Source organism: Pecten maximus, chromosome 10, assembly GCF_902652985.1.
Source record: "Pecten maximus chromosome 10, xPecMax1.1, whole genome shotgun sequence".
Lineage (NCBI taxonomy): Eukaryota > Metazoa > Mollusca > Bivalvia > Pectinida > Pectinidae > Pecten > Pecten maximus.
This window is the reverse complement of record NC_047024.1, coordinates 26572475-26583231: the sequence shown is the minus strand read 5'-3', so window position 1 is coordinate 26583231 and position 10757 is coordinate 26572475.

Genomic DNA, 10757 nt, shown 5'->3' with positions numbered 1-10757 from the left:
AACAACCTCATGTCTCTCCGAAAGTAAAGGTTTATAAGTGCGTTAAAATTCAATTATTCGAAAATAAGTATGTATACTTTATTTATTTTCAAATAACTACGAAACAAGTTATATCATATATAATAATCCCGCTTTTTTACCCGGATGGAAGCGTGCGGAGTTCCCTATTGTGGAGCAAAACTGGGGTACCCAAAGACAAACTACAACAGGTGACCCCATCCTTTTTCAGGTCTAATCGGGGAATCTTACCTCGGCCGCTTAGGTGTGCATACCAAACACACAAAATATTTGTCTATTCAGGTTTCTTGGGGTACTTTAAAACAGGATTCATAGATGAAATCCACTCGGGAATCAATAACACTTTAATGAGGTTTAAGTACAAGACAAGGTATATACCAAATAATGAGGATATATGCATCATACTGTTATCTAGTTCTTCCAGGGCACATTGAAGACAGTGATGGAAAAGGCAAGTAGTGTGGATATCCGTATATATAGTTTGGTTTAGTATGCCTTAACGTGCTATCAACAGCTAAGTTTATTTAAGGACTGCCTCTGTAGTGTATGATATGCATACTGGTGGTGAATGTGTTAAAAGTTTTTTGTGACAACATACTGTCATCAGGAAACCATTCATCCCACTCACGAAAGTACTGAACGCTAAGAAAGAGAAGCAACTACCATTTCTATAGACTGTTCTATGTCTTGGACAGGAAGTAAGATAGATCAAAATTATTTTAAATTCGTCTTAAAGTACAGAAGGGGGAGATATGTGTTTAATGCAAACTATCCAATGTTTAATTTTATTTCGTAAGATTTTTCAATATTTGTGTGTGTTTTTTTGTTGTTTTTTTAAAGTTATGTTTGTCATGAGATGTAAAAGTTGTGAAAAATTATAAGTTTGCTATCTCGGTAACTAGTAGTTCTTACCTACTACAATGTATTAATGGAAACTACGTACATATTTATAAATTTAAGTCAACACTGAACAATAAAATGTACGGATTCTTCGAGAGAATATTTTTTGTGATTTATTTGTGCTAATGCTCATCAAACAGATGTTCAATTGCTTGAAGCCCTTGAGCTTGCAATTACGTGATTTTATTCTTTAGAATTACCACAATTACACCAAGGCACCTCTAAGATAATCAGCCTATGATTAGGACAGAGACATGTGATGAATGGATATTGGTTTATCTTTTGCCTTGCGATCATGACCTAGCCGCGGATTATATATCGTATCTATCATAATAACTATAGATCGAGATCGATGTAATGGATAATACAATATCGTATTAACAATCTCACGGCCAGTGCATAATACATTGACTATGTTAAACACATTGAAATGGGTATTACGCAGCAGTAAACGCACGCTATTTATATAGCCTATACATACCGCATTGAGTTGTGTGTTTTCTATCGAATTACCACAAAGCGACTTGAATTTTACACACTTTCTGATCCCATGTAGTTTTCGAACTCGCAACCCAGAGGTGGAGGGCTAGGGATGAAGTGTCGGGACACCTTAACCACTCGGCCATCGCGGCCCCACACACTCTCACTTCAACTTAACGTGAACTTCATTAATTCAGAGAAGCGTGTTATCCCTCATGTGAACCTGGGACAAAGTGGTGGTCAGACAGTACCTATATAAACCTATGGAAGTGACTCATCAAAGTTTTCTTATATATATATATATTCGAAGCGATGGAATAGTGTTGGAATGGATATATTTAAGTAATTGCAAAAAGGTTGAAACCACTTATATTCGTGAGTATTTATTTTAGATGTTTTTTTTGTTTTGTTTTTGTTTTGTTTTTTAAGTAAAATGGATCATGTACATATGAAAGCATGCATACAAAACATGATATGGAAACAAATACGGAAAGTGTAAATCAACGGCTGAAATTACATTTGCCATTTATAATGACAACTTATGAGTAAATACATTTAAAGTAACAAGCAGTGACAACTTAATCGACTTCTATTTTATCAACGGAATAATTAGAGACAATAAAAGAGAATATTGTATAATAAAGGGAAAACGTAATAAGTAATTGAGTTGGCCTGGTTCGGTGAGTTTATGAAACATAGATGCCAGTCATGCAAACAATTTTTTTAGAATCAGTAGCAAAAAATAGATAGTATACCAAAGAGTCACAATCTGGCAAGTATTTTGTAAATTCTGAAAAAAATATTTTTGATAAAGTGGATCAATTCGCATTTTATCCTTTCTATATATAGTTTCTTTGAGTTACTCAACTTCGTAGCATTGCATATCATTCTAGCAGCTGCCTGTCGAATTGACTATTTCCCCGGTAAAAAAACCAGTCTGTAAAGATGAGTTGAATAGGGTGCACAAAGGCAAAGATAATGCATTAGCGCAATCTTTTAATAAACGTAAATTAATCAGATCGGGTCCTATAGCTTTTGATGTGACAGATGATAATAAAATATCACTAACATCTGTTACAATTATAACGATATTGTCATTTTCTTATCGGAGGGTTGATTGGTGGGGAGACGGGAGTGTGTGTCATCAATAGTAGATTAGAAAGTAAAATAATCATTGGACAAATTATTTTTGTCACCTGCGGTCACATACTGAGAACCATTATGTAAAATAGTAGGAATGAAATACGATATACCAGAATTGCCAATGAATAGCTTCATATTATTCTACCAAGATTTACTATATAAGTTAGTTTTATCACGGAGGTTAAGAGTAAGTTGATTAAGATACTAATGTACTTCTGTTAAGCAATTCTACAAGCGTTAGCATTTTGGTTTCGTAAACGTCTAAAAGTCATCCAGTTAGCAGAGGAGTTGTAAGATCGAGACATTTGTAAAATCGTTTACGTTTACGAATTGTATTTACATCCAAATCGGTCCGGGGAATACTAACCTGTTAGGTTTCATTCATAAGCAATATTCAAACTATTCTCTGTCATAATCTCACCAAATTAATTTGGGTCGTTAGGTACCATAATATCACGCCAGGGATCATCAATATGTTGTCTACATTAAAAATCGTAGACATCATGTTTGAACACCCAAATCTTACTGTTGATATAATTGATACTATGTTTTTTTTTTTTACATGAAGTAGGTTGTATATTCTCGAAAAAGCTCACCTGCGTACGTGGTACAATATCATTCCTTACTAAAATAAAATCTAGTAGTCGAGAGTATAAAAAGTGGACTCAGTAATCAGCTGTGACATATTATGAAGTTGAACAATAGTACTCAATCGAGTACGATGGAAACTGGGGGGTCAAAGTTAAAATCACAAGTAATAGCAATGCCGAACAGAAAGACGAAACCACGCAGCTAAGTTTAAAACACAATTTATTGATACATGTATATACAAAACTAATAAAGTTATAATTCACAATTACAATTAAGTTTCATAGGCGTTGTATTAAACAGCACTGTTAATTAATCATCTTATAACAGTTGACCTTGTGTGGTCCTTTCATATCCGTTTCTCCAGAATTATGAATGTTTACACATCCAACAGTTCACAGTTTCGGGCAATTAATGATCCAACATAATTCACATAGCTCTCCTTGTCAATTGTAAACCGATTCTGAAAATCAATTTCTCTTGTGGTATTTATACTATATTACCAAATCGTCCAAGTACTGTCAAATATCTCATTTCTGGATTTCTCTAATATCCGTCTTGTAAACACACCCTTTCTTAAAGAAAGTTTTCTTGGAAAGGAAATTGTCTTTAACTATCAAATCACATCTAAATTCTGGATAAAGCATAAGTCAAAATATTATCTTTACCTTTGTTAAGTTTGATATCAAGATTGAACTTAAGTAAAGCAAAACTTCAACTGAGAATTCTCTGATTTTTAGGTCACCTGAGACGAAGTCTCAAGTGACATATTCTAATCGCCTTTTGTCCGTCGTCGTGCGTCGTCCGTCCGTAAACGATTTACATTTTCGACTTTTGCTTCAAAACCGCTGAACCAAATTCAATGCAATTTGCCTATATGCAACATACTCTAAATGATCGACGTTTTATTCAACCACATCAAGTCCAAAGTAATTAGTTTGCAAAGGCTGACCAGGTATTGGCAATAAAGCCAAAACTTTGTGACCTGAATCAAAATTTCTTGCTCGGGCATCTTTATCATACCACCTTTCATTTTTGTTTAAGTGGTTGCCAAATTTTCTTTTGTCATTGCACATGCCCTTGTCAACTTTTGTTTAAAGATAGACACATACTCTAAGCAATTTAATTTCAAATCATCATTTAAAATTGTATCCTTAAGGATTTTCAAAGGACCACGAACAGTGTGTTCGAACAGAACTTCGAAGGGACTGAAATCAAGAAATTCCTCTATAGACTCTCTAACATCAAACATCAACATGTGTATACCTTCATCCCAATCTCTCTAATTCTCAAAGCAAAACAATATCTTATCATGATTTATAAGGTCTTATGAATATACTCTAAAGTACCCTGAGACTCCGGATAATACGTTCTAGACTAATACTGCTTGATCTGGAACCGGTACATGACTTGTTGGAAAATACCAGACATAAATTTTGACCACTGGTCAGATTGAATAGTCTTTTAAGACCAACCAGTGTAAAGAATTTAACCAATCCCTTGACTATGTTTTCAGTTTTGATATTTCTAAGTGGAATGGTTTCAGGGAAACGTGTGGAAGCACACATGATAGTAAAACGATACTCATTCCCAGACTTAGTTTTAGGTAGTGGGTTCCCTACCACCTGACATGTATGGCAAGGCCTGCAAAACTCAGCCACATCAACTCTTCAACTTCGGCCAAAAGAAATGTTCTAACATCATTTTATAAGTCACAGCATAGGTGAATCATGAGACAAACTCAGAATATCATTCCTATACCTATGGGGGCCAACTATGTTATTGGCAACCTTCCTGTCTTCTTCAGGAAACACATCGGGAGGACTCCACTTGTGCATCAACACACCTGACCTGTGGAAGTAACACAGCGGTACTTTCTCAGACTGCTGCAAGATCACAAACCTTAGTCATTGCACGAGTGACAGCAAAAGAAAGGAGCATACAAGGACTTCCCTGTTCAATAGTCCCAACTCTTCCTCTCTTATAAGGACTTTTTTCTCTCCAGCCAGGTCATTGTCTAAAGTGAGCGACACGCTCTCTATTGGAATTTCCTGTCTAACACCAACAGTTACAGACTCTGGTAACTTAGTCCGACTTTAGATAAACACAATGCACAACTACATTAACAAAACCTAATTCTGCATTCTGAAGCAAAAACATACACCACAAAGGCACTGTCTAATAACAAAGAATGAAAAACTCCAGTATCACGTAAAATCTGGCAAGCTGGCATTATCACCGACAAGTGAGACTTTGAGACTTTAGAATATCGACTTTTCAGTAGGCCCTGAAGTCACTGTCGTTGACAGTGTTAACATCAGAGTGACTTAGACGCTTGAAAGGATAACACGAAATTCCGAAACGTCACAAGTATTCAATAGTTCGCACGTGACCGTGCAATAGTCATTTAAGCCGTGAAATGGTTCAAAATATAGCTTATGTGTATACATGTAGTTAAGGAAAATCAAACGCATTATGTTATAAAACAGTATATATATGTATATATCTTCTTCTTGGGAATGACATATTTGTATCGTAACAAAAAGGAAAAGAAAAGAAAAATATTTCAATACCGGTATTGCACGATAACTTAAACGACTACTCAATTAAGTCCCAGACTTTTAAATCGTAGTTCGGAGGCCTATAAAATGTTCCAAAAAGTAGTTTTTGTCCATTATGAGAAATCTTTATATCATTCTATACCACAGACAAAACACCTTTTAGCAAACAAGTCGTTCATGACGTATAAAGCCACTCCCTATCCTTATATTATTTGGCATACAATGACGAAAAGTCTTTTGAAAGCCTGGGAGCTCTTTATCGTTATCAATCCGCGAATCATTTAACAATGTTTCAGTAAATAACAGGATATTGAAAAGTTATAAAGTTCAGGGGAAAGAAAATTGATTTAGGGTCCTATACATTCAAGTGTACAAATGAGATATTACTGTTGAATTGAACAACTCGTCAGAAATAAACGACAAAAACCTCGAAGTGTCACCGAGTGTGCTGGTTCGTTCTGAATGAGAGGGGTCTGGGTTAAGGTAGCAGTGTACAGTAAAAATGCCCAATTCTGAAAAATAAGGCACATGGTCAGTTATCCAAACCTATTAACTATACTAAAATATATATATTTGTAATCTATACAACATTTGAAATTACAGCTGTGAAGGATAAGTAAACTTATTTTTTCTTTGTTTTTTTAGACATGTGAAAACCATGGTTACCACTTCAATAAACCATAAAATTACAAAATATCATGATTTTTGACCAAAAATGGATCTCCTACACTTTTTTTCTTTCAGAAACCTATTTGAAATTAAATAACTCTATTCCAAAGACAGAACTAATCTGGTTTTGACATATGTTGATAATTAAGTTTTTTGCTATCTTACCTCGTCTGGTGGATACCATTTCCTGCTGTGGGCAAAATTAAATTTCCTGTATAAACACACATAAGGAAAATCCGGAAATTTGTAATCTCAAACCTTTTTTAACAAATGTGAAGCCCGTATGTACTACTTCATTAAAATATACCAATCATAGTGTATATTTATTGTTTTCGTTTTTTTATGGATATCATAACAAAGAATGTATTTGCTTAACAAAAAAATCACCATCGCCAGGCTTTCCTACGGTAGACTGCTCGTCAATTCCGGTTCCAGACATGATAGTTTTGTCCAGTATAGCTTACTGATAATTGCCTTAATTATTAAAATTCTACCTTAAATGTTACATCGAGACATATTAAAACACATTTCTGATCACTTAAAACTACATTAAGCAATTAAATAACAGTATATTTTTTTATTCATTTACCCCGTCATATTCTTTCATAAGAGACAAAACACCAGGACGAAATTACGTTTAAAGGCATATACATGGCACTTAATGTATATGTTCAGCCGTAATATCACTTTTATTTTCCGTGAAAAGTATGTCCATGCATAGTGTAAACGTACATATTTAGTGATAATCTTAATTAAGCAATTTTCGCGCTGAAAACATTGGTTAAATTATGATTGCGCTAATCTGTTTTAGTTCCTGTTATACGCTTAAGTTTGAGAGCGAAAGAATATTTACCTTAGTAAAGGAGCTAATATTTACTATAGTATATTGATCGGGTATGTTTGATCAGGCGTATAGGCTGTTAATACTGAATTAACCTGCTAACGGCATTGATGTATGTTTTTGTCATGCAGCAGGACGATGCATAATGGATCAGGAGAGATAACCAACATTCACAGGAACGATGTCAGATGAAGTGAAGAAACCACCACATCTCCACTCACAGACACTGAAAGTAAAACCAACCTGCCATTTCTCAGCGAGAGTACAGAAGGTAAAAGAATGCCTGCTAGAATATAAGTATGATGTTACCTACGGATTGTTAGCATCCTTACAAGACTCTATGAACTTAGAGAAAACGTTTCAGGATGTTTTGTTAGAGTATGATGTCGAAGTCGTATCGGTAAATGAGGATGTAGAAGGAACGCTGAACTACTTGAAGAAGAAGAGCGACGTAAATGCCAATGTTGTTGCATGTGTCCGACTGGAGGTTGAAACAAGGGATCGAAATTTGTGGATTTCGAAGAATGTAAGTTTGAGTTATTATAAGTGCGGTTTTTTTTTAAATGTTTTACGTGCTTAGTTGCTCAGAAATTTCATTTGCTATGATTTCACATATGAGCTGGGCAGTGGAAGCGAGAAAATTGATATATTTCAAGATCTAATTATCCTATGTTATAAACTGATGAACAAGAAGAGTATAAAAAATCGAAAAAAGTGAAAGAAAGCATAGCTCTTATATTTGTTTTTTCTTTCCTGAATCCCAGAATGACCACTTGCTGGAACAGGATTATCCTTGTGAAATCATCTTTGAAATTCAAGAGGCAAGTGATACATCGGAAGAAAATGCTGCTGAGAAATTTTCCGAATTCCAGCCAGTCACAATAACAAAACAGAGAAGTGAAATTGTCAATGACTGGTTAGATAGATACCAAGTAGCTATAGAGAGTATCATAACTGCGTGCAAAAACACCATCAAGATACATGAAATCGTCGAGAATGTGACCGACCATGTATTGGTAAATTTGTCAAATCAAGAAACCATTGAAATTTCGTTGAAGCGTCGAATCAAAGAAGCCAGGAAATGCCAACCTTCACTGCAACAACAATTTCCAGATGCAACCTTTGATGTAATAATGAAGATCATCATCATAATGGTCGAAAATATATGGATTAGCATAGAACGTTATACGAAAGAACTCTTATACATCAAACAGCGATTTTTTCGAGAACTGTATCAAAGCATTGTCAAAATAATTAAAGGGAGGTATAAACAAGCATGTTTTAGAAGAGAATATAATGGTGTGACGTGTAGGTTATTGCAAATATTCAGGCAAAATGATGAAGAGATGAAAGCAGAACTGAACTTGTCTATACAAGGCTTGCACAGATATATCATATTTGCTTTGGAAAAAGAAATTGAAATTGTTCAGAATCAGAAGTTTCCCGTTTCGAATGATCTCAGACTACTACGACCCCGTAAGTTATTTTTTGTCAAATCTTAAAACAATAAATACTGTTGTAACGGTGTTCATGTCTATCATTTTAACACATACTGTTTAATTGGAAGGTATATGCAATTAATAACGCATGGAATATATTAATTGCTTTCTGATGAATCTTCGCTTAGTTGTTTGAAGAAAAAAACAGATTCAATGTTAGCGTTTAAAGGTCCTGAAGTAGCAAACTATACTATAAAACATCAACAACCGAACTGGTCAAGTTCAGGTTCTTAATTCATTGCCCGAAAAATCATTCTTGTCCTTATATTTTGACAAATGTTCAGCAACATTACTGAACAAGGGGGAAATACATGCAAGAGTTGACATGCTGTTTGTCTGAGAATTTATCTATGAAGAAAAGAAATCACGGAAAAACTGTTTTCTTGTATTTCAGATTGCCAATTGACATCTTTTTGCTCGGGTTTGTTGGATTCAACAAGAGGTTCCATTGGATTTGGATTCAGGGCAGAAAGTTTTGACCGTATTCATGTCTCGATCAGCAGATCTATCGATGCATCTATCGACAGGAAAACAATCAGAGAAGCTACTCAGGAGACACGAACTGTTGATGAGTACATTGAGGAGAACAATCTGAAAATGTCACGCGAGGATAGAAAACGTTTGTTCAAACTCGTGAACAAATACTCCGAGGAACTCATGGAAAAACATTCCAATCTGAACAGGATTAGTGTAAGTCCTGTTCTATCACACAGACAAGGTCGATTTGTGGAAACACCGTGCATTGTGATATACTGCTCTTGTAAAGGCATACGACCTTATGATGATCAAGTGTTTCCGAAACAAATAGAAAATGTTCCTGTAGATGTTCGAGAAGGCTACTGCTCCCTGTTTGGCGTTTCAGAAGCAAAACATTACAATGATCCTCTTCGGACAGGAATAAGCATCGGCAGCTCTGGTATAAAGGATTCCGGAACTTTAGGCCCATTCGTAGTTGAGGCTGAAAACAAAACTTCCGTAGGGTGTCTAACATGTCAACATGTTTTTCAATCAGCCGAGATCGGTAGAAATGTCGTTCAACCTTCCGTTATGCACTACAAGGCAGAAACCAATCCGGACACGACAATTTGCGGTAAAATCCGATCCATGTGTTTGGAAGATGTGGTATTTAATGGAAAACCGACCAGTGTTGATGTTGCCTATATTGTCCTCGACAAACGGATACCGGCGGATTTCAAGTTTCCAGACATTCCGGAATCAATGATTACCGAGGGTACGTTGTATGTCCAGATATTTATTTCATCACCATCAATTGTTTTCAATATCAATGTAAAATAAGCAAATGTAATAGAATATTCGTTTTAATATATTAGTAATATCTTAATCATTCTTGAACATTATATCTAAATGCTACATTATTATTCATTTATTTACCATCTGATTAACTAATACGTGTATATTTTAGTGTTTTGGTCGATACCATGTTTATTACATCGCAGAAGAAAAATTAATCGAAGAAGAAGAATGCGGCTTATGTCTTCATTTCTATGTTATATCACCAGTATATGTTGAATGTCAACAATACGACTTTTATTCGAGAAACTCAACGAGGAATAATATATCGTTACATTGATATTTACAGATTTTTATGGAAATCCTCGAATGGGGCAACCGACCATTCATTTAGAGGAGGATAACAATGATATCCGTGTCTATAAACTTGGTCAGACTTCAGGGCTTACTGAGGGATTGTTTGACACAATGCGGGACATAGTGGTCTTGGGTAAGGAAAGGGTTCGAAATGTTTATCAAGTGTCAAGCGACAATATGTTTGCTGCTCATGGTGACTCTGGTTCTAGTGTGTTTACAGTGAACGGAAATACCCTGTCTGTCATTGGACTATTATTGGGTGGTTCCGAAAACAAAAAAGAGTGTTACGTCATTCCGATTGGTGCGGTATTACAAGCGTTGGAGCCAAAACTTGAAATCCATCAATTAAGGGAATCGACTACAACTGGTGCTGAGGGTTCTGACGATGATCCTCAGAGTGCTGGTGTAAGTGGTTCTCTCTCTGGTGCTAAAGCTGGACGTATCCATGGC